Source organism: Mycteria americana, chromosome 1 (genome assembly GCF_035582795.1).
Source record: "Mycteria americana isolate JAX WOST 10 ecotype Jacksonville Zoo and Gardens chromosome 1, USCA_MyAme_1.0, whole genome shotgun sequence".
Classification (NCBI taxonomy): Eukaryota; Metazoa; Chordata; class Aves; order Ciconiiformes; family Ciconiidae; genus Mycteria; species Mycteria americana.
Genome location: NC_134365.1, coordinates 162926679 through 162952998, shown reverse-complemented (window position 1 = coordinate 162952998; position 26320 = coordinate 162926679). Strand labels below are relative to the sequence as shown.

The 26320-nt window shown below is 48.9% G+C and overlaps 1 long non-coding RNA gene across 1 annotated transcript; it reads right to left on the bottom strand.

The window, feature by feature from the left end:
• Positions 1-21615: 21615 nt before the first annotated feature.
• On the bottom strand, positions 21616-26320 carry LOC142421603 (uncharacterized). The gene is made up of 3 exons (XR_012778928.1): positions 25967-26320; positions 22915-25413; positions 21616-21916 (listed from the first exon to the last, which is right to left on the bottom strand). It is a non-coding gene; the product is annotated as an uncharacterized LOC142421603 (long non-coding RNA).

Sequence of the window (26320 nt, the reverse complement as noted above, 5' to 3'; positions counted from 1 at the left end):
ATACGTGCACACACATTTATAACGGGCAGCTATGACAGGAACAAAAGCAACCGGTGTAGAAGACTGTCCTTGGTGCAGAAATGAGTGTTCATGATAGAGAAAGTGCCAAAAATGTATCTTAATTCAGTCTGGATCTCCATGATCCTATAAAACAATTTCTTTTGACAGGTCACCTTCTTATCTTGTGACTCGTTAGCCTTTGGGTTTTTTTTTAAATTGCCATTTATTCTTCACATTCAGTGTTTAAGGCTTGTTATGAAGAGGTTTGGGCCATATTTAACACGTTCCAGGTAAATCCTATGACAAGTGGAAAAGTTAGCATCCTCATGAGCATTTCCGTGGGGTGCTCAGCACGGGGCACCAATGCCTCGCAGATACACAGAACGGTTGAGGTGGGAAGGGACCTCTTGAGGTCATCTGGTCCAACCCCTCTGCTCAAGCACGGCCACCCAGAGCCGGTTGCCAGCACTGTGTCCAGATGGCTTTTGAATATCTCCAAGGACGGACACTCCACAACCTCCCTGGGCAACCTGTGCCAGTGCTGGGTCACCCTCACAGTGACAAAGTGTTTCCTGATGTCCGGAGGGAACCTCCTGTGTTTCAGTTTGTGCCCATTGCCCATGTGCACTGGGCACCACTGAGCAGAGCCTGGCCCTGTCCTCTTTGCACCCTCTCTTCATGTATTTATATACATTATTGAGATCCCTCTGAGCCTTCTCTTCTCCAGGCTGAACAGTCCCAGCTCTCTCAGCCTTTCCTCATAGGAAAGATGCTCCAGTCCCTTCATCATCTTTGTGGCCTTTCTCTGGACTTTCTCCAGTATGTCCATGTGTCTTGTATTTGGGGAGCCCAGAACTGGACACAGTACTCCAGGTGTGGCCTCACTAGTGCTGAGTAGAGGAGAAGGGCCACCTCCCTCAGCCTGCTGGCAATACTTTGTGTAATGCAGCCCAGGACACCATTAGCCCTCTTTGCCGCAAGGGCACGTTGCTGGCTCATGTTCAACTTGGTGTCCACCAGGACCCCCAGGTCCTCTCCTGCCAAGCTGCTTTCCAGCCGGTCGGCCCCCAGCATTCACTGGTGCCTGGGGCTGTTCCTCCCCAGGTGCAGGACTTTGCACTTCCCCTCATTGAACTGCATCAGGTTCCTGTCATCCCATTTCTCCAGCTTGTTGAGGTCCCTCTGGATGGCAGCATGAACCTCTGGCGTATCAGCCACTCCTCCCACTTTGGTGTCATCAGCATACTTGCTGAGGGTGCGCTCTGCCCCGTCATCCAGATCAGTAATGAAGATGTTGAACAGGATTGGACCCAGTACTGATCCCTGGGGTACACCACTAGTTACTGGTCTCCAGCTAGCCTTTGAGCTGCTGATCACCACCCTCTAGGCCCGGTCATTCATCCAATTTCCAACCGACCTCAACGCCTCAGCATCCTCTGCTGAGTTATCTACCCAGCACTTGCGTGCAAGTAAGTGGGGTGCTCTCTGCTTTATTGTGGGAAAGGAAACCTCAGAGAAGTCACGGCGAACAGTGAATAGCTGGAGACCTTGGCATCTGATTTTTTTCAGAGCATTTCATTGCTGCTTGCTCAAAGCGTGCCTGTAACCGGCTGTAGCGCCAGCCCCAACCGCTCAGCACTTCACATTTCCACCTCCCCAGCCCCAGATCCTGCAGAGTCCCACGGCTTTTAGGAGAAGGTGGGTCCAGCTTGTTGTGGAATAAAAACCTTCCTTAATGAAAACCTTCCTTAATAAGACCTAGCAGTGGTCAGAGCAAGTTCTAGCTTTCGCGGCTATCACTGCCTAGACTTGGTGTAGGCAGAGCAGAGAGAGCAATCCGTTCGCACCACAGCAGTGATTCACCCGCCGAGCGTTGCCCACGCGACGCTGAGCGTAGCACGGTCTCGGGGAGAAAGCGGTCGGCGATCACCCAGCAAAAGGCTGTCGCACACCCCTGCACGTGGTACGTGTGTGCACGGGACCGGGGCTGACTTCGCACAGTTTTAATGTTGGCATCTCCTAATTTATAAGGCTAGGAATGCAACTTTAACGTGGCTTTTAGGTGTTTTCATAGTGGAAATTTTGCTTCCTGGGGTTTCACTCACTTTTGACATATTCGTGGAGACTGCAACATTTTAGCTGCTAATGCTTATTGGAAACACTTGAGTCTCAGGGCTCTAATGTAGCTACGTTTGATGCTTAATGCTTTCAATGATTTGTGATCATGAAGAGTTTGGTCTGACAGCGTAATTGCAAGTGGAGAGACTTCTGAGCACTCCATACAAACTAGAAAAAAAAAGGTACAAGCTTTTGCATCTTCGGGGAAGTTTTCTACGTACATGGTAGATACAGAAAACGGACCTCAAAATGAAGCTTTTTTTGGAAAAAGCGTAAGTGGATGTTAGTGTAAGGGAAGACCCTTCCAAGAACCAACAAAACCCCTCCATACACATAAAATAGAGCCTGCTCAGCATCACATTGAGCCACCCCAAAAAGCCATGAGCCACATCTTAACCAGGCCAATGGATGCCCCTGCCCGACTTCAGCAGGGGGGGAAGAAAATCAGCTTTTAACACCCCAAGTGAGAGGGCTGGCCATGGCTTGCTCCAAGCCCCTTCTTACCGGGAAGGCCTTGCACAAGTGGGAAGCGCCAACACTTCCAACGCGGTGACTCGTGGAGGCAGGGATAATTCCCTTCCGTCTGCCGCCATAGCTACCCACTGCTCGCCACCCTAGCATCTGCACAGATTTTACCTCTGCCGTGAGACATGGAGGAATAATTTGCATCTCACAGATAGGGATCAGAGACAGGGAACGAGGCAGTCTACTTTACTTTCTTTACGAATTGCAGTTGTATGGCTTAGCATCACAGAGTCAGAAATCTTAAAGCGGCACGTTGCCTGTGAGCCATGCTGGAAACTTTTAGAGACTGTTAAAGTCATGAATTTGTTATTCAGCGAGTATTTTGCTTGTGACAAAATACCAGGCGGCTTAGCGTGTTGTGGAAGCCAGTTTCTGATTTTTTTTTTTAATTTTTTTTTTTTTGGTTTGGCTCTCCGCCAGTGTTAATTGTCTGCAGCAACCCATGCAGTTCGGAGCTGTTAAAATGTGTAATCTCGAAACGTGCAGTCAGAGAGAAGCATTTTGTTCTTCACACCCCCTGATCAAAGTCTGACCTCAGAGTTGGCTAAAATCCCGATTACTTTGAAATAATTTTCAAATGCAGGAACAGGTCTCCATCCTTATAGAGCTATTACAGCATGCTGCTGGTTCCTTAGTATCATCACATATAGCGCATGTGGGTATCGCATCATCTACCACAGACGACCCTCAAGCGAGCAGGAATTTAGCTCTCTTGCTAAATGTGTTCTTAATTACCGGCTCCCTATAACTATAACCCTGTGAATGCCCCTGCTTAGGAGGGGATGTGACTGCTCTGGTTGCAACTGGTCAGTGTCAGAATGAGTCAAAGCTTGGCTGATACAAAATGGGAATAACGAAGAATATTTCTAAAAGGACAAGAAATAAGGGGTATTTTTTTTCAAGAGCTGAGGGAAATTTGAGGGAGGCCAGTAATTTCCCGTCTCTCCAGCGCTGTACTCATCTGATTACTTCAATTGGCCTTGACCATTGATTACTAAACACAAAATTTCACATGAGATGACCTGTTTGCCATGGCCTTATTAGTTGTTTTTTTTTTTTTTTAATGCATTCAAATAGTCTGGGACAATAGAGTCATCATCCTAATCTGATTTAAATGCTCCTAAGAAGGGTAAAATTAGTATTTACTAGAAATGAAGACAGGGTAGTTTCAACAGCCAGACTTTGATACTCCTCAGAAGGTGTAGATAAGGATACACGCCGTCTCCCCACCCACACTTGGTTCACAAATTAATAGCCTGGCTGTGGCTGGCAGACCGAATGCCTCTCGCTGTGAAAAAGCAGTCTCTGCCTTCAGCTCTTTCTGGTAATAGGAACTAAAGGTCCGGCCACCGCCACGCCATCCCTGCCACCACTGCCGGTGGGATGCCCATGGGCGGTGGGTCCCACCACCCTTCCGAAGGCGCCTGGGGCTCACAGCAGGAGCCTCCCGCTGCTCCCTGCCATCCACCTCCTGCCGCCTCACCACGTGTCACCGGTCCGGAGCCATGTGTCACTTCCAGGCTCCATGCGCACGGGCAACTTGGCAAACCCTCTGTGGCCGGACCCAAAGCCAGACCCGCCAACAGAGGTGGGCATTCGCCTGCTGACTTCATGCTGCTGGGTCAGGCTCCTGCACCAAAATAACTCTTAATTTCAATGCTTGCATAGTTCTTATTTCACAGGCAGTTGTTCCCAATATTTGTTTTCCACAGCTGATCTGTCAGTTAAAAAATATAAACACTTTGTCTGGTGCGATGCGTGTTGACGATGGGATTAATGTTTGTAATTGGGTGCAGACTGGAGCAAGGACAGGGGTGAAGGTGGTTTCATACTCAGAAGCACGTTTTCTTCTTGAGACGTGAACGTCTTCATCCTACTCTCCGAGGCAGTCCATATCTGTGGGTGGACTCCCCACGGCTGCCCGGGTCCAAGGGCTTGTGCGCTGTTACATGGGACTCTTGAGAAAGGAAAAGGTCTTGTAAAATGTACCAAGCTCGACAGGGAAAAGGCACTTACACTTGGATGACCCAGTTTTTCATCAGAAACCAGTCTGAGGTAAAAGAAAGGTACCACATTAGGACCCTTTGCTAAGGTCCACTGAGCAAATGCTAATTAGATTCAAATTCATGCACGGGGTGCGGGCATTTGTGGGAAGAAATATCCCTGAGCAGGGAGACCACGCTCTCCACAGGGAAAGCAGCAACCAAGTCCACAGGGGGGAGGTTAAATGGGCATCCCCCATGCCACCCAGCTCAAGATGGAGCAAGGCACGTCCTTAGACCAATCTAAAAGTTTGCTTAAAGATCGTTTCCTCCAAGGAACCGTTTGTTAATGTGCCTCCATGCTGCCAGGTGCAATGTGCTGCCCGCCAGCAAGGAGCGGGGCGGCATGGGGCAATGCCACAGCGGGGTGGGACAGCCCCACCGGAGGAAGGGACATGCCAAGGTACAAACCCACCCCTCACCGGCAGCGTTGAGCTTTCTCTGCCCTCCTGAGCTGTTGTGGTTTAACCCCAGTCAGCAGCTAAGCACCACATAGCCGCTCGCTCACCCTCCCGCCCCACCCTGGTGGGATGGGGGAGAGAATCGGAAAAAAAAGTAAAACCTGTGGGTTGAGGTAAAGACAGTTTAATAGGACAGCAGAGGAAGAGAAAATAATAATAATAAGGGTAATAATAATGATAAAAGAATGTACAAAACAAGTGATGCACAGTGCAATTGCTCACCACCCACTGACTGATGCCCAGCCCGTCCCCAAGGAGCAATCGGTGCCCCCCGGCCACCTCCCCCCAGTTTCTATACTGAGCATGACGCCATATGGTATGGAATAGCCCTTTGGCCAGTTGGGCTCAGCTGTCCCGGCTGTGCCCCCTCCCAGCTTCTTGTGCGCCTGGCAGAGCATGGGAAGCTGAAAAGTCCTTGATTTAGTATAAGCACTGCTTAGCAACAACTAAAACATCAGTGTGGTATCAACATTATTCTCATCCTAAATCCAAAGTACAGCACTATACCAGCTACTAGGAAGAAAATTAACTCTATCCCAGCCGAAACCAGGACATGAGCATGCAGGGTGTCTGCGGGGCCTCAGCACTCAGCCCCGAGCAGGGCTATGCCAGGGACAAGCCCTGGCACAGTGGGGGTGGCACGTTAACACCTCTGGGGCTTTCAGGAGGAGCGGGAAGGGACCATGGACCCACCAAAGGCACAGTGATGCTGGTCCCATTATAAGATGCTCCAGTGTCTATGGGGGGAAAGTCACCTTGCTGTCGCTCCTGTGTGTACATCGTGCAGCAGGGAAGAAGTGTTGAGCGACTTTTGAATTTCTGATGGCGGGCATTTCTCTAGGCTTGAGCTGGGGAGGGTAGCGCAGAGCTGTCAACAGGTCCTGGTGCAGATTCACAGAGGTGGTGGAGGGAGGAAGTGGTTGCTCTCATCTCCGGATGATCTGCTGCTGCACACCAATTGCAAAGCCTTGTACGAGGCCCATGACAGAGCTTGCCCTGCGTAGGCAAGGAGGGATGGGGAGTTAGTGGAAAAAAACATTTAAGGGAAGAAAAGCAATTTTTGTAAGGGGAGGCAAACCATCCCACATCACCTGTGGGTTTGAGACAAGTTGGCGCGACCCTGCTCGGTGCAGATTGAGCATGGTGAAGGCCAGCTCAGGCGCTTCTCCATGCAGCAGCCAGTGGCCCTGGGACCAAAGGGGCTGCCGAGGTGATGGGGAGCTGGCCCGGGCGGCAGGAGGCCTCCTTGCCCTGTGGGGAAGATGTTGATGGGACAGGGGCACATGGGGCTGGCACACACCAGGGCTGGCTCCACACCCCGGGATGCCCAGGTAGGAGATGGGCTGATGAGGCCGAGTTGGCCAAGGGACTTGGTTTTGTCCAGGGGTCTGGTCTTGTGTGAGAGGGCCAGCGAGGTGCTGGAAGGAAGCGGGTAGAAGTGCAGGAGAAGGAGATGATTTCCTTCTCTTTCTGAGCCCATCCGGCGCAGGGAGGGGCATGGAGGGGAACAGGGGTGGACCCAACCCATGTCCTCTCCATAGTCAGGCATGCCAAAGAAATGTTGATTTACAGCAAGAAATTAGGAAAAGGGAGAGATTTTTAAAAAATAAATTTTAATGCTCAGGTGCTATTTTTAGGATACCTAGAGGTGAAATCTGCCGCTCCCCACCATCCCTTGGAAGCAGGCTTACCTTCCCGTACCGATGAGATGTCATCGTGAGATGCCATTGATGTCAGCATGGGATTCCGCACCAGCAGTGACTAAGTACTGCGTTAACTGCCGCTTACTGAAAGAATTAGATTTTTTCACAGGAAAGACAGGGAAAAATAGATGCACAAAATGCCTACCGCAACTTGCAGGGAACTCGTGTCTGCGCACCTGGATGCGAAAAGTCGAGGCCCGGAGCCCGTCTTGCTTAAGCGCTCGTTTTCTTAACTCGCAGAGGCGGACGGCAGCTGCCTTCAGCAGCTTTTGGGGTTCAGGTCTGGAAGTGGGGTGGACCGGTGGGGAGAGCCGGCTCCCCGGTGCCACTAGGGGTCACCGTCTCAACGAGGTACCGGCCCTGAGGCACCGGCAGCGGTACGGGCAGCGGTACGGGCAGCGGCACCGGCAGCGGTACGGGCAGCGGTACGGGCAGCCGTACGGGCAGCGGCAGCGGCACCGGCAGCAGTACGGGCAGCCGTACGGGCAGCGGTACGGGCAGCGGTACGGGCAGCGGCACCGGCAGCGGTACGGGCAGCGGTACGGGCAGCGGTACGGGCAGCGGCACCGGCAGCGGCACCGGCAGCGGTACGGGCAGCGGTACGGGCAGCGGCACCGGCAGCGGCACCGGCAGCGGTACGGGCAGCGGTACGGGCAGCCGTACGGGCAGCGGCACCGGCAGCGGTACGGGCAGCGGTACGGGCAGCCGTACGGGCAGCGGGCGCCCTGCCCGGGCGGGGAGTACAGGCAACCCCTTAGGAACATGGCTTTCCACTCGTGTTTACACGCAGGCATTTTTGACGAGCAAACACCTATGTCCAGCCTTTGCAAACGCTCCGGGAAAGGTTTGTTGAAGCAGACGGTGTTAAAATAGCTTATTAATATAAAGGAGGGGGGGGGGGGGGGGGAATCAAAGGTTTGTGGTTTGAGAGCGAGGACTTCTTGAGTCACTTTGCCATACTTGATATACTACTACCAGTCATTAGTCTAATAATTAAATATTTTAATAAAATCTAATTCTACTTACCTGGTTAGAGAATTTAAAAGCATTCGGATGGAAAATGCTTTTTTTTGGAGCTTCTGAAACTCAAGGCGGCTTTTGAAGGATACCTTCCACAGCATCCTGTGCAAAACCTTCCCTGCCACAGCTCTTGGAAGCTGATTTTTTTTCAGAAAGCTTCAGTGCCGAGCGTCTCCCACACTGGCACCTCCATCAAAGGCACCTTCGCATTGCGGTACCTCCACCTTGTGACAGCAAGGGGGGGCAGGAAGGAGGTCCCGGCCTCAGCGGGGCTTTACAGGAGCCGCTGCACTGAAATCTTTCCTTTAAAACCTTTGCTCCTTACTGCGTATGAATTAAAGACATGGAAGTAAAAGAGGTGTTCAGCTTGCCCAAGGGAAATACCTACAATCAGGCGGTTGTGCATCTTTCTCCCAGAGCTTCCCCATCTCCTTCGCTGGATGCTTTCAGTCGTGCCTGAAGTTCGGGCCTCAGCCTCTTTGGGGATGGAAGGCTCTCATTTACATGCCTCAAACGTTTCTGGGTAGGGTAAAATTTAAAAGTAAGTAACCATCATGGTTTTAGCCAGGTTTCGCTTTGAATCGCTGGCTTACCTCAAAGCAAAACTGAGAAAAGGTCTTGGGCTAACTCTTATGATCTTAAACCTTGGACTATTGCACATCTTCACTTATTGTTAGAGTGAAATTATTCAGCATCAATGCTGGCAGCTATCGCTCCTGTTAGAAACCAGATGAAACACCCTCAATTTCAGTGGTGAAACTGAGAGCAGGATTTGTCTTTAGTGGCTACCCCCATATTTAGCTGGTGGAAATGCCAGTAGCAATCACCACCGACATCGAGCAAACCCACTCTCACTTTCCACACCAGCACCCACTGCCGAGCCGCTGCTCTCGTGATGCTGCTTTTTGGACCTAAAGCCCTGCGTGAGACTGGGAAATGCCACACGGTGAGGAGGATGGGGGGAGTTTTGGCCGGTGGAAGGCGACGGGTGGAAGGCACCAGGGAGCAAAACCCGGTCAGCGTGGCATGGCCGAGGCTGGCACCCAAAACGCCTTTCCTTGTGAAAGCCAAGCTGGTGCGGGGCTGTGAGGGGTTCACTCTCAGGAGCTCTTCCCGTGAAATTTCCTATGGAAAAATGCGTTCTTCTCTTGCTGCAAATGCTTGGCAGCACGGTTTTGCCTTGATGCTGTCACCGCATGTGGATACCATAACGCTGGTGGGCAGGTTCGGGACAGGCAAATCCTTCCCCTTTGCAGCTCGTAAAACAGCGCCGCTTCTTTTATCACACCTCAAAGGCCCCAACTGTTTAATTTTACAAATGAGTCTCGTTTTCACTAGGGAAAGTTTAATGCACCTGCAGGACCAGGTAGTCACCGAGCTCCTGGTTTGCAGCCACTCTCTCAGGTGCCAGGGCTTGCAGGAGGAGGTGGAAGAGGAGGTCCAGGGCCCTGCAGCGTGGGAGACTCGGCCAGGACGCTGCGGTACAGAGTATTTCTGGACCATTATGTGCCCGTTCTCCCAGTCTGAACCCGGGGGGCCAGCAGGCATTTCCGTGTCCCCAAAGCGTTACCACGAGCTTTGCAGGCACATCATAACAACCTCTGTTTGTACAGGCAGTCCCAAGGACTTCTGCAGCCATCTGGCTGCCTGGCACCTCCTGGGTCATGGTGGGAGGTGAGGGAGTGAATATTGCTTCCTGGTAAACAAAAAGGCACTGGTGTACGTGCCCCGGTTTAATTTATTGTCAGAGACAGTCCTTGTTATACAAGGCCAGGTGTTGGGGCTGGGAGGAGGAGGGAGGAAAGATGCCAACAGGAGGAAGCACATCACCCTGACGGCAGGGGGACCCTGATTTCTGGAGGACGCCCATGGGTGTTACGGCATTTAAAGCTGTCACCTGGCATTAGGGCCCGCGTGATGCGGGAGAGCCCCAGACCTCACAACCAGAGTCAACGCTGACGCCTTTGCCGAGGTGCAGAGGAGATCTTCTCGGCAGATGGGGAACAGAGAGCCAAGGGAGGTGAAGGTCCCACTGCTCTCAGCTGGAGCGGGTGCCACCTCAAGCACGGGACTGCGCTTTCCTCCCCTTGTAAGGAAATCTCCTACAGAGGCTGTGGAGAATCAATAAGAAAATCTTGATAATAAACACTGCGGTTCATCGGACTGAAATTATCAAAAGCCAGTGCAGCTTTACTGCGGTTTATGTGCATTTAATAAAATCTGCTTTTCATCTCCCTCTGAAGGCACGTGACCCCAGTGATTGAAAGCATGCCAGGAGAAGCCCAAATGAAAAACCCACTGTAGGTATGGGACAAACTCCAGTACAGGCAAGTTAGGTGCTGATTAGAGACCATAAACACTTGAATAGAAATAACAGGGCGAGCCAAGGTGCTGGAAAAGGCTCCTGTGCTCCTCGGAGCCGTAGGAGAAGGTGAACAGCAAACTGATACAAGGCTCCATCCGGCACCAGCTGGCCATAGCAGGCTCCTTCACGTACCCTTTGATATAGAGGGAGGTCTGGGGACTGGTTCTTAAGGAACAAGCAAGGATCTCGATGCATTTCTACTTTGGATCTCTTCTGACTGCTCTGTTGACAACCAGTGTGGTGAGATCAAAGCCAGGCAGAGACGAGAAGACAGCCCAGATCCTCATTTTTGTTATTCAGGTGTTAAATGGAAATTTGGAAGACCTACTTGTACCCTGTCGTGGTTTAACCCCAGCCGGCAACTGAGCCCCACCCAGCCGCTCGCTCACCCCCCCCCCGGTGGGATGGGGGAGAGAATCGGAAGGGTAAAAGTGAGAAAACTCGTGGGCTGAGCTAAAGACAGTTTAATAGGGAAAGCAAAAGCCGCACACACAAGCAAAGCAAAGCAAGGAATTCATTCACTGCTTCCCATGGTCAGGCAGGTGTTCAGCCATCTCCAGGAAAGCAGGGCTCCATCACGCATAACGGTTACTGGGGAAGACAAACGCCATCACTCCGAATGTCCCCCCCTTCCTTCTTCTTCCCCAGCTTTACATGCCGAGCATGACGCCATATGGTATGGAATAGCCCTTTGGCCAGCTGGGGTCAGCTGTCCCAGCCGTGTCCCCTCCCAGCTGCTTGTGCCCCCCCAGCCTCCTCACTGGTGGGGTGGGGTGAGGAGCAGAAAAGGCCTTGACTCTGTGCAAGCACTGCTCAGCACAGCTATAACATCCCTGTGTTATCAACACTGTTTCCAGCACAAATCCAAAACATAGCCCCATACTGGCTACTATGAAGAAAATTAACTCTACCCCAGCCAAAACCAGCACAACCCAGGGAGCAGGTGCTTTCAAGAAACTTTGAAACAACAAGCTAGTTAGAGAAAATACACATAGTAAGATGATTCTGGGCATCCAAACTAAAAAATAGTTTCCACGAGTGCTGTCTTTATAGATTACATACCAAATCCAAGAAATAAAAGCAACGGATCCATATTATTTTTTAATTTGGTGATCAAATGGGCTTTACTAATCTTACCATCGCATGTTGGGAAAGGGCTGCTAGTAAGATCTGTTCCAGCCTTGCCTAACTTTTGATAAGAGTTAGCAAACAACATTGATTGATAGAATTCAGTTAATTAGAGGCAGGTTTTAAGGCTCACAGACTTGCCTTTAACAGGGAAGGTAATCTTAGTTAACGCCTTAATCAATCTCAAAAATAAAACATCAGAAAGAAACAAAAGCTCCTCCCAGAAATCCCCCAAACACTTTAAATTCTTCTACTTGCAGAGATGTAAAGGGCCTCAGCATTTAGGGCTTTTGAATCTACTCTGAATCTTTTGAATCTACTCAGGAAAATTAAATTTATGACATTTTGACGGTGGTTATTTTGAATAGAAAAGTACAACAAACACCAATGTTTCTTGAATGAAATTGTTGTGTTTTTGTGGGTGAGGTTCAGGATCTCTGGATTCACCCACCTACACTGAGATGTCTGCAAAGCAGGTGTCTTCATGTGAGAAAAAAAATTCAACTCTAATATTGAGACCCAGCCAGTGGAACTGAGGAAAGAAAAACCTCTGGAATCTCAGGTCGGGAATAAAGTAGGGAAAAGTTACAATCTGGTAGCCTGGACAGTGAATTTAAAAAGAGCACAGCTCCATTTGCTGTTATTTCTCAGATTTGGGACATAATCCTCCTCTGAATATAAGTCAACAGGAGTTTCGCTATTGAATTCAGAGGGACTAGAATCAGGCCCTTTGTCTGCTCCAGACCTGACTGTTTTATTTGGAAATATAACTTTTTTAAAACACACACTTTTCTCTTAAAATGCTACAAAGTACAGCAAGTAATTACATTAGGCTCTACCTGAAGCTCCAGAGAATTAATACAAAGCCTGCTTGGCTCTTGCCAACTTTCACTATTACAATTTTACTAGCACCATATGCAGCACTACCTTACCTGCTTGTTTCACTTAGTGAACTCATTGGGGGTTTTGTTTGGGTTTGGGTTTTTTTGTTTTTTTTTTTTTTTAAAAGGAGCATGCAATATACACAAACAAAAGCTCCAGGGAGTGGGGACCAGCTCAGTGGCCCATATGGTCTTAGTATCAAAGAAATCAGAGATGGAGCAGGTCTGTTTGCTCAGCAACCCCGTCCTTTTTGCAAACGTGCGAGAGTTGGCTCAGGAAAAAATGCTCTTACGGGTGGTTTCTGTTGCTTGCTGTCATGCAAGAAACTGTGAAGTGAGATTTCCGGTGTTATTTTGAGCACCCCTGTGGCCAAAAAGGAAAGGAGGTGTGAGGTAGGGAGAGGACTGGCTATGTCAGCTTTGAGACCGTGGAAAGGTTGGGGACAGTTTTCTGAGGACAGACAGGAAAGGGTTTCTGCAGAGGAGAGTTTTCACCAGAAAAAGCTAATCCTGTGATTCTCATGTGACTAATTCCAGTGCAGGAGAAGAACCGAATGCAAATTATACATACAGGGCTTCACAGAAAGACCAAAGTGGAGATTATTCTCCGACAGACAGCTTTGCTAAGGCAGAGTAAAAGTTGACGAGGGATTTGTCGCCACTGGACTTGAAAATAAGGTGACATCTTGCTGGAAGATGAGTTTTGAAGGCCAAAGACTCTTGCAGCTCCCTCAGGCTTGCCCAGAACAGGCCTTCTGCTGCACCAGGCTGGGGTGATGGACCTCAGCCTCACCTGCACCATGCCATGCAGCGGCATGTAAGCAGTCATGCCCATGACAGTCCTATTTTTGTTTCATCCTAGTGAAAACACCCTGCGGCCAAGCCAACAAGGCATTTGGCTCTGCCGATGCCCTTTGCGACTGCTGTACTTTGCTGCATTGGAGCAGCCTGATAGACCTTCTGGTTGAGCTGGGTCCTCCCCTACCTCCGCACATGGTAAATGGACAAGAACCTGGCGTGCCTCACTTGAGGGCCAAGTGGTGTAAGCTGTGCAAAGGGCAGCCCGTGATCTTTTTTAGCCCTAAGGATTGTTAGTCGTGAGGTGGGCAATGAGAGGGTCTGGGAGTCCAATGTGTGTCAGGAGGAAGCAGTGTTAGATGGAGCAGGGAGGTAGGGAGCAGAAAAGGGAAGAAAGGGCTGGAAAAGGAAGGCAAAGGGGGTAAACTCAAGGAAGTTTCAAGTTGTTTCTCAGAGATGGGTTTGGTGATTGAGTACAGTGTATGGATAACTTCTGCCCACTAAAAAGAAGATTTACTATATCGAAGAGCTCCATCACTGAGCTCCAACTTAGTTTGGGCTGTCACAAAACTAGGTTTTGTCTTCAGAAGACAACTTGTATTGGCTCCTCCTAGAGTCAGAGAGAAAAATCAAAGGATTTGTGAGGAAAGGTTAAAAGTGTGAAATTGAAGGTGCAGCTTTCAGCCTCATTTGGAGTCTCCTATGGCTTAGTCCACAACGAGACTGGGGGGGGTTACTGCCAGTACGCTACCTTGCGATGCACAAGTGCATTGAGCTGTGACTACTACAAGGCACAACCACGGGGAAGTCAGATATTGGTGGCTTTAAGACACTGGCTAGCCAAAGGTGTTGCTGGACACGTGTTGTTGCAAACTTGTTTCTGAAGCCCGGCATAGCCTAATGCACACTTATGAGTAAGAGCTAGGCTGGGACCAGCCCTCAGGAGCCAGGATCTGGCAGAGCTGCCCTCCCTCTCTGACCAGGTGAACTGACTGATGGTTTGGGACATGCTTCTCCCTCGCTCGGGGGAAAAAGGACCACAGAATCACAGAAATGTCGGTTGCATGGTACTGCTGGAGGTCACCTAGTCCAATCTCCTGCCAAAGCAGGACTACCACCAACATTATACCATTAAGTCAGCCTTTATCTAGCCAAGTCATAAAAAGCCTCCAAGGAAGAAGCCACCATCACCTCTCTGGAGCACATGGTGGAGAAGGTTTTCCTAATGGCCAGTCTGAACCTCCCCATCTGCCATGTGTGGCCATTGCCCCTTGTCACGTCCTCTGGCACCACCAAGAGTTTGGGTGTATCATCTTCGTACCTGCTCTTGAGACAGCCACAGGCTGCTGTTCCATCACCCTTTGGGCTCCTCTTCAATGGGCGAAACAAGCCCAGCTCCCTCCACCTCTCTCACACTGTACCTGCACTCTAAGCCCTGGACCATGGTGGCAGCCCTCAGCCCTGACCTCTCCAGTTTTTCCACATCCCCCCTGAAGCAGGGGTCCCAAAACAGCCTGCCGTGCTCCAGCTGTGGACGCACCAGTGCTGGGAAGGGAAAGGGGAAGTGCATGGTGCCAGCTCTTTCAGCCACAGCCTCATGTTGTGGGCCAATCCATGGTGCAGGCACCACCATGCCTCCACCCACATCCCCTCCGCTGGCTGTCAAAGGGGTCTAAATGGTTGATATGAACTGGGAGAAACGGGGCAGCTTCAGTTACAGCTAAAGCTTTGGTGTCAAAGCACCAGAGAGCCCTCTCCTCAGGATCTGCATATAATTAGCCATGCTTATTCAGTAAATCAGAGCAGCGCCCAACTTACGTTCTCTTGTTCCTCGAGTTCATGTTTCAGTCTAAGACTTACCAAAACATAGTTTTATATGCTAATTTCCTTATAGTAAACCCCTTACTGTATGTCCTTCATCGATACCAAGCGGTTTACTTGTAAGAGTAGGCTAATATTCTGTATATATTACCAACTTTATGAGTTCAAGAATTACAGTGTGCTTGCTTTATTTAGGTGGTAAACTTTTTTAATGAGTCTGGAGGGTCCTTTACATAAAAGTAGTGACTCTAGCTTGGAATCTCTTTCCATGTTTATTAGAAATGTGTTTTACTTTACCGTGAAAAAAGCCAAGGAAACATGCAGCCTTAAAGTCTAATGAAGTAGTTACTCATGCAGTCAAAGTTCATAAATTTTAAATACATTTAATTTATAAATTGAAAACATAGCTTGCACTGGCTTTTTCAAGATTATTGCTTGCCACAGGGGTTTTAGGATAGTTGCCGGGCCATGCTCGTTACCTCTTTCCTTTCAAGGCCAAGACTGTATCTTCACGATTTGCTCACATTCATTCTGATGTTTTTATTTAAAAAAAAAAAAAAAAAGTATTTTCAGAAAGGGAGCTCTTTAAAATATTAAAAATCACAGCCCAGCCAGCAGCCTCTTTGTTCTCAACTCAGGTAAGATTTGCTTTCGAGCTGTCACTTTAATAGAGAGCTCTTTCTCGTGGTGAGAAACCCTTTGTCCCTCTGGAGACCTCTTTTCTGAGCTAATTGCGGAGCGCAGTCCCTGCAGTGGCAGTCTGAGCTGGATTCCAGTCTCACACCAATAAAACCTCAGTGCCAGCCTGGGTTAGGAGCCCAGCTCCCAGGAAGAGGGAATTTAGGGAAAGGGAGGAAACAGAGATGCCAGCTCCCCCCTTTTGCCCTCTGCAGTCCTCAGGTTGCTTATCCGTCCCTCGTGAGCAACTCCGGCTGCACAAGCTCTGTCATAATTTGTCCTACTTGCAAAGCGGTCTCGGGTACAAAGCATGCCATAGCGATACCTGGCACTTGGCGGTGCTCTGCCTGCATCAGGAGGAGGAGAGAGGAGGGCACCAGCCCTATGCCAGCCAGGATTTCCACCAGAAACCCCACTGGGCACCCTGCCTCATGCCGGTGCCGCCGCGAAGTGAGCCGGCAGCTAGCCGATGACTGCAGGATCGCTGCTTGTTGACTCAGAGTCACAGGAGGTCAGTTCTGGAGCTTCAAATAACTCTACGTGGAGGTTACAGAAATGGGAATGTGCCTATGATAAGGGAAAGCATCAAGCTCACAATACCTAGGATAGTGGTGTTGGTATTTAACTGTTGTATCTTTAGATTTATACGGACAATCCCCCCAGGCTTTATTTACCAATACAGCAATGCAGCCAAAGAAAAAAGGGTAGCAGGGCTCACCCTCCCCATTTCCATGCCCCCCAAACCGGTCAATTATACCCAAGCCATTTCAGAAAGATATTTCTCTCACCTGGCCCCCAGGGACGGGCATGCCACAACATCCCTCACCTGGGTACTCGCTGAGTCCCTGCCCTAACACTTAAAAAGATTTTTCCTACACGTAACTCACATAAGGGCCACTTTTGCGTGGCTCATCCGGATCGCTTCGTCCTCAGCCGCGCAGGCACCTCCAAGGACTTCTGCAAAAGGCAGCGGCGAGATGACGCCCTCCCGGCGACTGATGCACGTCCCTGCTCTGCCCCACCGCTTCTCCCGTCTTCCGAGCCCCACAGCCCCCGTTGCTGGGAGCCAGCGGCACACGCCGGGCCCAGCCAGCGCGGGGAGCGGGGCCGGTAATTGGAAAGGGGAATTGCAAAGCACCAAAGCTTATCAACAGGCAGCGGGGGAGAGCTCAGCAGCCGTCCTCGGGGGCCCGGCCCGAGGTCTGGAGCGGGTTGGCAGCCTTTCGTTCCGCGGCACGGGGCGGACACGTGTGGCTGCTCCACTTGGAGCGGGCACCGCTGCAGTTGAAGCGGGGGATGGCTTGCCGGCCGGTGCAGCCTCCTCGTTCTGCCGGGGCTGCCGAGGCCACGGAGAGCAGCGCAGGAGCAGGAAGCCGGCACGGCACAGCGCTCGGGGCACACATGCTCACCGGGTGTTTTCGGGGTAGCCTTAGACACGGCTTCTTGGCCTCTGAAGTGCCATCACTATGCACACAGAAGTAGCAGCTATTTTCTCATATATCTTTTACTCATTAACCGGATAGTCTAAATATAGCCCCGACTAGCACTAGCAAGAGATGGTGGGTGCCCTCTGTGGTCGGGTCTTCGCTGCCTGCCTACCTGCAGCGCTGGTTTTCTGCACCAGATCCTTCACTTTGCCAGTGCCACGTCAGGCGCCCTCTGCTCTCAGCCCTGGGGCGGATGGATAATTTACATTGCAGGTTGCTACCGCGTGCGCAGGAAAAGCATGGAGCCCCAGGAACGGAGCCAGCTCCTCCCGTGCTCCTGCCAGCCCGCCATGCCCTCTGCAGCCCTCCCCTCCGTCCCTGTGCCCACTCCTGACCAGATGATATCGCTCCTGCCTGGATGCTGGGATAAAACAGGCTCTTCGTCCGGCCGACGTGGGTAAAACTCAGGAGTTCAAAGCCTGGCTCCTTTTGCAGGAGTTGTTCTCACTCATTACCCAGGATGGGTCCATCAGGAGCTCCCCAGTCCCAGCAGGGGAGGATTTAATCTTACCAGGGAGGTAAAATAGGAAGTATTTCCTTTGCTGGGGGGCTGGGAAACTTTCAGGACATATCAGGAATATCTGGTATGTTCATAGTCTGTGTTCCTGACTTCAGCCTCGGCTTGATGCCAGGTAGTAGTATCTCCACACCTGCCAACCACTCGCTGCCAGCCGACACTTACCCCTTCACTCGGCAATTTATTCAAAATAGCGGGCAAGTGGAGAAGAGGGAAGGCACCTCGTGTCCCTGCGTGGATTTTAGGCTACATCCCAGCTGTAGCTTCTGCAGGAGTTACATGTGTCCATCCCTTTTCCCAGTTCCGTAATAATTGAAAAAGACGGTCAAGGGAGAAAAATTAAATGCACATTTGCACTTTGTCTGACAAAGAAAAAGGTTATGGATGTTTAAAGGTTTGTTGCCGTATTCTAGGTAAAGGAATATAGTTGTGACCTCTCGCATGTTGAAATATGATGTCACTTGTCAGCTTATTATTGATTTCATTTTTTGTCCATTCCTAACAAAATAGGCTTTCCAATGCAGTAAAAACTCTAGATAGTCTCCAAAGCTCCTCGGAGGAGCAGCCTACCATGAGACTTTGTAATCTCTCTACGGGAATTCCTTGGTTCATCTGTCTCAGCGCGATTTCCTTGGAGTAAATAGAAGACCACACTTCCCTACGCCTTGAATTCCTTCTATTACAATACTTGCGGCAGCACAGCATTTCATAGAGAGATAAAAGCTTGTAAGTAGCATGATATCCTCATCGGAAGTAATCTGCCTTTTAGTGAATGGCCCCCCATCCATCTTCCCCTGCCTACAGATAATTTTTCTCGGTAGCTGGAAATCTAACTCTCCATTTCTTCTCTTGGGATAACAGTATGAGAAAAAAAAGATGTCAGTGAGCAAATATTTGGTGGCAAAGCCAAAGGAATCATGTTCTTTTGAGACAAAACTCTCTTTACTTACAGCTGAGTAGACAGAGATTAAGTTATAAGGAATCCGGGCTCCTTGCCAATTCATCCCCATCTGCTTGTCAGAAACAAATGCTTCGTTATTTGGCTCGGTGAGGGAGCAAGGAGCAGGAGAGAGGGCAGTGGGCCATGGCCATGTCCTCCCACAGGCGCTTCCCCACCCACAGGATCTGCTCTTGCCTGGGACCTCCAGCACTAATGCTCCATGCTAGTGACAGAGGGAGGGCCAGGGCTGGCTTGCCAGCAGAGGTGGGCACCATTCAGGAAAAAACATCTGGATAGAAGAGAAATGAATGAAGATGGATATGTGAGGCTTAAGAAAAACAAAGGCAGGTGTGGGAAATCAAGAAAGTCAAGAAGAAGAGAGATTTTCAGCATCCCTGCAAGATCAAGGCACATTGTGTCACAGAGGTAGGGGCTGAGAGACTACTGGGGGCTGTGAGCAACTGAAAGAGTTGGTAGTTCCTGGAGCTATGTTACTGTGTCACCAGTATACTGTGAAAAATGTGAAAAATTACAAGAAGAGCAGGCCCAAGAGCCACGTACCCTTACCACAGCAGCAACATCAGCCTCTTTCCGCATCTTCTCCCATGTATCAGAAGGCAAGCTGCAATGATAAGGAGCCTTGAGTGAGTGGCAGACTGTTGCAGGACACCTGCATTTGGGAGCTGAGGAAGGCTGGGCCAAATGTCTGTTGGATGGTCGGATGCCTGTTTTACTGTCAGGTGATGTGAAAATTGCTTGGACCACAGGGCTCAAAGAGCAGTGATCAACATCTTGATGCTTGTTCGGTAGCCAGTAACAAGCAGAGTACCCCAGGGGTTGATACTGGTGCCAGTATCGTTCCTTATTCTCATCAAAGACCTGAATGAAGAGGCAGAATGCAAATCTGTAAATGTATCATCCTCAAACAAACCTGTGGGTGGTACTATGCTAAGGGAGTGGCTGACAAGCCGAATGGTAGAGCATCAATAAATAGACCTTCACAGAATCACAGAATCGTATAGGTTGGAAAAGACGTTTAAGATCATCGAGCCCAACCATAAACCTAACACTACCAAGACCACCACTACACCATGTCCCTAAGCACCTCATTCAAACGTCTTTTAAATACCTCCAGGGATGGCGACTCAACCACTTCCCTGGGCAGCCTGTTCCAATGCTTGATAACCCTTTCAGTGAAGTAAAATTTCCTAATATCCAGTCTAAACCTCCCCTGGTGCAACTTGAGGCCATTTCCTCTCATCCTATGGGTTGTTACTTGGGAGAAGAGACCGACCCCCACCTCTCTACAACCTCCTTTCAGGTAGTTGTAGAGAGCAATAAGGTCTCCCCTCAGCCTCCTTTTCTCCAGGCTAAACAACCCCAGCTCCCTCAGCCGCTCCTCATCAGACTTGTGCTCCAGACCCTTCACCAGCTTCGTTGCCCTTCTCTGGACACGCTCCAGCACCTCAATGTCCCTCTTGTAGTGAGGGGCCCAAAACTGAACACAGGATTCGAGGTGCGGCCTCACCAGTGCTGAGTACAGGGGCACGATCACTGCCCTAGTCCTGCTGGCCACACTATTCCTGATACAAGCCAGGATGCCATTTCAAGGTTGACCTTGAAAACCTAGGGGCTGCACCAGCAGAAATCCCATGAAGTTCAACAAGGAGATGTGAAAAGTTCTGCAGCTGGGACAGAATAACCCCAAGCTGGGAAGTAACAGCTCTGCTGAAAAGGACCTGGGGGCTATGGTGGATGACAAGAGGAATATGTGACTACAATATGATCTCATTGCAAATAACTGCAAATTGCATGTTCAGCAGTGTTGGGAGAAGGGTGGTCAGCAGATTGAACTGGAGACCTGTATGGCACTGGTGGGTCTGCAGGTGGAGTACAGCATCCTATTTTGAGACCCCTGCTTCAAGGGGGATGTGGAAAAAATGGACAGGTCCAGCTAAGGGCTGCCACCATGTCCCAGGGTCTGGAGCGCAGATGCAGTGTGAGAGAGGTGGAGGGAGCTGGGCTTGTTTTGCCCAGTGAAGAGGAGCCCAAAGGGTGACGGAACAGCAGTCTGCATCTGCCTGAAGAGCAGGTACAAAGATGACAGAGCCAAACTCTTCTTGGTGGTGCCATAGGATGTAACAAGGGGCGACAGCCGCACACTGCAGACAGGGAGGTTCAGGCTGGTGATTAGAAAACTTTCTCCACAAGGTGCTCCAGAGAGGTGGTGGCAGCTCCTTCCTTGGAAGCTTTTCACAGCTTGGCTGGATAAAGGCACAGCTGACCTAATAGTATAACATTGGTGGTAGTCCTGCTTTGAGTGGCGTGATCTCCAGGGTCCCATCCAACCAACATTTCTGTGATTCTGTGATCTCATTTCTTTACATAAAAATTATCAGTGTAGGTACTGGCCTACTTCACTAGCGTGGATGAAATCTCAGGGAAGTCGCAAACAATCAAAGCAACACTAACGTACACGAGTAGACACATAACTTCCTGCAAGCCAAACATGTCCCCCAACTCAGAGCAATGAATGGACGGGTTGTACATTCAGCTGCATGTATTTTCCATTCAGCCAGATCACACAAACATAATGACGTCCTTTATGAAGCCTTTCCCACTGCACCAGAGATGCCGAGGCACTAGCAGACTCAGCTGTTGATTGTCTGTAATTGCTTCCAGATTCACCATTCTTGGCAGGCCAAGCCACCACAGATTGCTCTTTTTTTTGGGCTTGCAAAACTCCTGGAGCACACAACGTGCTCCAATCACAAATACAGCACTAAGAGGCTCTACGGACCATATGAATCCACAGACTGCACTGTTGTATACGTCGCCAGCCCGCCAGACTACCACTCTGCACTCACGCATCTGTATGAAGGAGGAACAGCGTAGAAACTCATCCATGCTGAAACAGCGTTATCATTCACATACAATATACTGGCCAGTGCACCCGGTTTGAGTATCTGTGAATACAGCTGCAGCACCATGTAATGTAAGAATAGTAATCATCCTTTCCACACTTAAATATTCTATTATCTTGATTTAGCACTACAAGTGTTCTGCACATTACCAAGTCATACTATTTAGGAGACCACCTAATCTGAAAAAAAAAAAAAAAAAAAGCTGATTTGCAAAAATCTTAGCCCTGGCAGGTTTTGAGTTATGTTACCTTTCCATTTCCTCAGCAGCACTGTACTGTATTCCTGCTCATCCCAATCTGAGGATGGCAGTGCAAAGCAACCTTTGCAGACCTACCCGCCATGTAGGAGTGTTTATAGATGATTTTCATTATAAGTATCCTGAGATTTGCCTTGTTAGCAAACTCCCACATCAGGTGAGATTCTTTTCACTACAGCCTCTGTTTTCTGCTCCTGCTTGTCTGCACAGTGATCATGTATAGCACGGCAAGTGATCCTCCCAGGGAACGTACTGTAATTTCCAGAGAGAAAAGGTCACTAAGAGAGCCATCATCTTTTCACCAGAACTTCCCAAGCATTTCTGTCTCTTTTCTATGTAAATAACATGCATGGATTTTTTCCACATCTGATCAACATTCCTCCCACCAATTGTAAATTAAAGAGGCAATTTTGTGTTTATCTGTAATCTACATAATCTTATTATCTTTGGTGAGGTATGGAAGACATAAATCAGAATGTAATTCAAAATTTCCAGCATGCCTCTGGTTTACAATGAATTTATAACACAGATAATAATTCTCCTAGCTGATGTTTTACATCAACTTTTGACATCCTAATCCCATTGATTGTTAATTTAATTAAGTTTTAGACTAACCTCCATCCTATTACTGGCTGGGACGTATTGACAAAAATTTTTAAAGCATGTGAAGTAATGCTTTAAAAAAGATTTCAGTGAAGATCTTATACAAAAATCAACCGTAGGACCCCCCACTGCTGGTGCACTCCTTCCCTTGAATTATCTAAGCACTCCTAACAAGTCACTTTGCAAAGGGCAATGGAGGCACCTAAGAAAGAAGTTTAATTGCAAATGAGGGCAAATAACATTATTAAACCAGTTTGTGGGTGGGAGCTGGCAAAACTACCTCTTGTAGTCTACCCATTAGAAAAATGCACCTCTTGATTTTTTTTTCCTAATCATTCATATTTGGGTACTGAGAGACCCCACCCTCTAGAATATAAAAGGGAAGTTCATTATGGGAGAAGCTGCAGCAGATTTGCTTGCTTTTCTCCCTCATTTGAGAAAACAAAAAGCTTCATGCAAAGGATCTTAATATTTTTTTCGACATAGGGCAGGTTTATATTTACTGATCTGGCAAATCAGGTTCTATTTACAGTCACAGACCATTGCTATGAAGACAAGCCATTTGCATGAAACTACAACACTGTAATATTGTGTTGGCTTTTTATTTTGGACCTTTTTTTTGTTATTCTTGAAGGAAAAAAAGTTACCCCATTTTGTGCCTTCTTCCCTCTCCACACCTCTTTCTTCCTCTTCTGTCTTCCATGTGCTTGCATGATCCCTTGCCTCCTTTTTACCCCACTTAACAGAAGTTTAATGAAGACCACATGTCCCTAATTTGCCCATGAGAGTGTCATATGGGACAGCGTTAGAAGGTTTCCTTGTACTGCCTGCCTGCAAGCCACCTTTTACATCATCTTTTTGACTGTCAAGTCATCTTCCTAGGTGGCCACACTGGCCTCTCCCCATTCTTGCTGCGAGCCTCCTGCATCAGGGCGGTTTTTCATCGCATCTTCGGCACCTCTTTTAGGAGCCGACAGTTCTCCCCGGCTCCCTTTCCCATTAAAATTCCTTTCCACAAGACTGCATTTACCAATTCTTTGAGCGGGTTGAAGTCTTCTGGTTTAAGTTCATTAGTCCATTGCTTTCACTCCCTCCTCTCCTGAAACTTGAGAGCTCTGCTGATTTGTGATCTTTTCCACCCAGATCGCCTTCCTCCAGCAGCAGCGTCTCAACCAGTTTTCCCATGTTAACCAGCAGCAAACCACCAGCCACCAGGTACAGCTGCGTACGCCTCACGTCACTGAAACAAAAAGCCGCTCTTTATCCCCAAAACTTCAGGGACGGGCTACACGGTGCGGTCGTCTCCCAAACACATATCTAGGACAGAGTTTCTGCTGCTGTCGGATGTATCCTACAGGAGGTATAGGCATCACTTCCCCAAGTCCCCTGCTGCATGCAGGGACCTGGTTCAAGGTATCAGCTTGCCACGGCTGAAGCAGGATGCTTGTGGCTCTGCAGTCAGCCTCCTAGTCTCCATGCAAGCAATTCCCCTAGGAGCCGGGAACCATTTCAAACACTTCGGCTCTGTGCTGTCCCTCGCTCCCGTAACTGGGAGTAACTGGCTGGAAAGAGATGGGTCTGTGACCTTTAAAGCTGCGTCGACATCCCCATCCCTGAATCAACGGGCTTCTTTCCCCAGTAACAGGCAGTCAGACGTTCAGATGCGGTTACTGATTTTGCACGGTTCTCATCCTGGATGCTGAATTTCTCTCTGAAGTCAAGGGAAGTGTCATCAGGCGCCCAGCAACACTGGAAGTCACATGCAGGTTGTCTTAAGGCAGGGCAACAAAAAAAACCCAAACCCCACAAAAATCAAGGCATATAAATCTGAAATGCAGACTTTAGAAAAACACGAAAAAAGAATTTTTGCCTGGATTTCTCCCAGAAAGAGCCACTATAATTGTTAGGCTGAAGGTCAAAAAAATTATCTTTTAGTTTTACCCACATCATCTTACATAGTATTTTAAACATAATATTAGTCACCATAATTTTTCATTTCTAATTGTAAAGTTCTTTTACTTCTTTTACATCTAAGTGCAAAGCTTGAAAGAGCTGAGTAAAGCTCTTTTCAGTGTCAAATTCCCCCAGAATTAGAGGGTCGGGTGCACTGAATTACCATTACTGTTTAACACACATCCTGCTTCTCGCCGCTCTCTGTCCTGCTTTTTCTTTTCTCCAGCCATTTATTACCTTTCTTCCTTTCCCCGCTTTCTATTTCAGGCTGTCAAGGAGAGAGCAGAGTCCGACTCCTGCAATGAAATGCTTCACCTGGGCAGCCTGCTGAGAGCAAAATTGATAAAGGACAGCACCAGCCCAGGCAATTTCACTCACAGCGGGCACTTGCAGGTGAAGCAGTACCATAAAATGGAGCAAGGTTACTCGCCCGCTGCCTCCCAGCACAAGTCACCAGCTGATAGCTGCTTCTTTCACGATCTTTTCACCCGTCTCCTGCCAGGCACGGCTTGCTCTGACCCCGGCGCGAGAGGCAGGAATCAGCCATGTAGTCTGGTGTTTGCTAGTGGGGGGATGAGGCCGGGTAAGTGCTCCAAATATTGAATGCTCAGCTGAAGCGTGGCCCAGCTGTAGAACCGCTGGAGGCCTTCCTCAGGCCACCTTCCCACTGGTGGCATCCTGGGGAGGATGTCCACGGTCCCACCCGCCTCACCGGCTACGACAAGAGTCCCATAGAGCTGTGCCCACTGCAACCACCTGACGGGACAAAGGCGACTTGTAGCTGTTTCTGTAGCATCTGATGAGGGTGCCCGTCTGATGCCCGGTGCAATTTAGGACAACCTATACATCGTTTTAGCTGGTGGCTCCTGCGGATCTATTTCAGCAGAGGTTAGGTCCCAAGGGGTAGGGACACTATAACTCCAGCATCACTTTGCCCCAATCCTGCTTTCTCTGCTATTTGAAAATCCTGTGTATTAGAGGACACCTTTTCACCAGCTCAGCATTTTTTTGTTTTAATAGGAATATTCCTCAGAGCTTGATTGGCACCAGGGCTGAGATTTTTCCCTCAGACAGGTTAGCGTAAGGAGTATTCAGGAGAGAAGCCTGGTGATGCAGAGTAGGGAAACTGGGCTCTGCCATCTACCCCTTTCTTCAATACTGGGAGTAGGGGATGAAACTTAAAAGCTCCAGATCTGAAACAAATAAAGAGATTTTTCTTACATAATTCATAATTTATTTGTCAAGCAAAGATACACTATGTCATAACTGAGGCCAAAATATTTTGAAATCTAAAAAGGCTTAAGCCTTTAAGGGGAACAGTCACGGTTGCAGTTAGATCACATTGATAAAGCAAGATAAAAAGTTACGACAGATGACCTCTCTCATACTTCAGGGCATAAAATTCCAGGAACTGAGGGGATTATCGAGAAACTCCCTTTCTAAACAGTGCTTCTTATGGAGAGCTCTGTAGTCCTTGTTAGAGACTTGAATACCAGGCAGTGCCAGACATCTGGTAGAGCAATTCCTGCAGTACTGGTGGGGGGAAATTGTTACAACAAATACTCTTTCTATGAGTCAAAAAATACCCATCATACCATTTACAAAATTCAAGGACTGAAATTAGGTCCTAAGAAGCACGGTGCAATCTCAATGTACATGAACACTCGGCTCCTAATTTGGCACATAATTCCCAACTGAAATTAGTGGAAAAATGGGAGTCTCAAAAGGATTTAATTGCCTCAATACCTTCATAGTTTTTGTCTAGATATCCAGCAGCCACATCCCAAATCAGGTCTGCAGCCTTTACTGCGTTGTTCCAGACAGCTTCTCATAATCTGAATTTCATAAATGTGATTTGCTTTACAACAGTGCAAAGTTCACCACCAGGAACTGGACTTGGGTAAAGATCTTTGTCAATGAATGTGGCTGACTGCACATGTTAATACGTCATGCTACAGAAGGATACAGGGCGAGGACAAAATACTCAAGAAATGTGGCCACAGATTAATGTATAATAACTAGATGGTGTCTGTGTGTGTGTGTCTGTGTGTTCCCAGTTACGGGCTAGAATCATTTTGATATAGATTATTGCACAAAATT